Genomic DNA, 2,500 nt, shown 5'->3' with positions numbered 1-2,500 from the left:
CCATCATCATTGGTTTAATATTCGCTTTTCCATGTTACCATGGGTCGAATGGAATTTTGTTGAGGTAGATTTTCTATGGCTGGAAGCCATTCCTGTCACCAACCTTCACCAGTTTCCAAGCAAGATAATATTTTCACATGGTCAGACATATTTTCATGGAAAATTGGAAAAGAAAGGACACCACTTGCATGATGGTGACACTTGTTTACAACTGTCACATGCTACCAAAGCAAGTAGATAGTAATATACACACACTCATACATACACACACCTGTGCATGCACACACACACACAATGGATTTCTTTCAGTTTCTGTCTATCAAATCCACTCACAAGACATTTGGTCCAAGTAGAAGACACTTGCCCAAAGTGCTGTGCAGTGGGATGGAACCCAATACCACATGGAGGAGAAGTAAACTTCTTGCCCACATAATCATAGCTGCATGAACTTTTCCTTATTCTTTTTATGAGTATGAGTTTGATGGATCTGGAAACTTGATGTTTGGCTCATTGATTACTTTAGGAAATATTCTTTTCTCTGGATGTCCTTCTTTGAGTCACCAAGTAGAAGTTGGACTAATATTTAACACATTGCTTACCATAGGAGTCATCAGTGACTCCCTGTATTCTTGGTCTTGGTATGCAAAGTGTTAGTGTAGTAAAGTAAAAATTTCTTTCTCTTTGGTTGCGATACTTTCACAGATTCTCATGATTCTCTGTCACCATCCAATTCCATTATTAATTTGATTTGGGAGCTTGAGTTGTGAATTTTTCATGAGCTGAAAATAAAAATAAAAATGTTTAATTTCAATTGTTTCAGCTAAGATTCATTCTCATGTTTCAATTCAAGTAATTTTTTATTCCTACTGATTGTGCTTCATCCTTATTACATTTATGACATCCAAACTGTATTAGGAATTCAGTAATTATGCTCTTATTTATAATGTCTTCTCAGGTTCTCTAGATATATTCAAACATCAAAACCACTCACTTTTATGTCAGTATTTACTGTGTGGTCTGTACAGTAGAGAATATAGCATTATTATTGAAGTGACAGTCATGAACCAACTTCTACAGTTACTGGATCTGCTAGAAATAGCAACCAAATCATACCCTGTTATCTTGAAAAAACAAGGATACTTTAGACAATGTGTTTCTTGGATGGTCATGGCAGGAATGTCATTGGTCCTATATTTGCTTGATCAGGATTGTGTGGATTAAACAAGTTGATCAGGATGCATCTATTTTAATAATATATGAACCTGTTTAGTTTTAGATGAGCCTTTTCATGAGATGCTGTTCAAAGATTGGGCGATCACATTATAGAGTTATAAAGTTTGAAAAGCTTTGTTGGGCTAAGTTTTAACTGTAAGACAGAAGAATAGGATAGCATAAAACATCCATTGTCCTACACTTCCAATATGATATAGCTGATAAATACATCCCCTCACTTTTAAAATCGAATTATATTTATTTATTAAATGATTAGATAAAATCTTCTAAGCTCAATGGTTGAATACCTCCCATCAATATTTTGCTGTGAGTTTTAGTAAAGCTGTCTGAAACAACTGATAAGAAGAGCTGTAGTTATCTATTTAACCATTAAATAATTTGTGTTTCCTTCTAGGTCATCCACCTATAGAACGTTTCTTTTTAACAGATTATCCACCTGTAAATGTTTGTAGAACTATACAAATAGTTTTATTCAATTCATATAGTTAATCTTATCATTATTACAGAAGGCTGTAGAAGTGTCACTCAACTTAGAAGAGAGAGAAAAATTTTCTTCTTGATAGAATATTAATCTAAAATTTGTGTAGCCACCCTAAAAAAGTACTACTTACAATTTAGGGTATGCTATTGTTACACCTACAAGCATCCTGGCCTATATAAAAAAAAAAAGGCTAATTGGTTGATTCACTCACCAACCCCCTAAGTCATTAGTTTCACTGATTTACTGTTCCTTCTCTGTCACTATGTCTTTATTACAAAGGCCTCTACTTCCCTGAACTTGCAAGTTATTTAAGCATCCCTTTTTTGACATACCTGATGCAACCTGCTTTCCCCTTTGCTCATTTCTACAATGTCTAACTCCTCAGATATTACACTAAACACTACTCTGTCATTCTCCCCTCAAACCAACATCCCTTCCTACCCATATTTTTCTTGCAGATGTTGACCTACAGAATTTCAAATTAGACATAGTGGTCTAAGGAAGTTTACAAATGGTATGAGTAGTCCCAAATTTAATCAATACTGCCCATTAATGATGAGCAAGTAGAAACCAGTAGTTGTGATGAGCAGATCATACTCTATTCATGATCTCAACAACTAATGGCCACTTCAGTAGCATTAGACCACACCAATCCTTATTATATCTAATTATAAGAACCCTGTTCTTATAATTAGATCTGATCTTGATGTCAAAATTATTGAGAAATTGTTCTGACTTGGTACAGACCTGATAAGAAAGTCTAGTTCTTCAAAGACTTCCCCTTAG

At 34.5% G+C, this 2,500-nt stretch overlaps 1 protein-coding gene across 1 annotated transcript in view; it reads left to right on the top strand.

The window, feature by feature from the left end:
- The window catches only part of LOC115211128 (sodium-driven chloride bicarbonate exchanger), a 277,936-nt gene that overhangs the window by 242,246 nt on the left and 33,190 nt on the right, over positions 1–2,500 (top strand). The window lies entirely within an intron of this gene.

The sequence above is a fragment of the Octopus sinensis genome, linkage group LG4 (assembly GCF_006345805.1).
Source record: "Octopus sinensis linkage group LG4, ASM634580v1, whole genome shotgun sequence".
In the NCBI taxonomy this organism is placed as follows: domain Eukaryota; kingdom Metazoa; phylum Mollusca; class Cephalopoda; order Octopoda; family Octopodidae; genus Octopus; species Octopus sinensis.
Note: the sequence above shows the minus strand (reverse complement) of the source record. Positions and strands in the feature narration are given on the sequence as shown.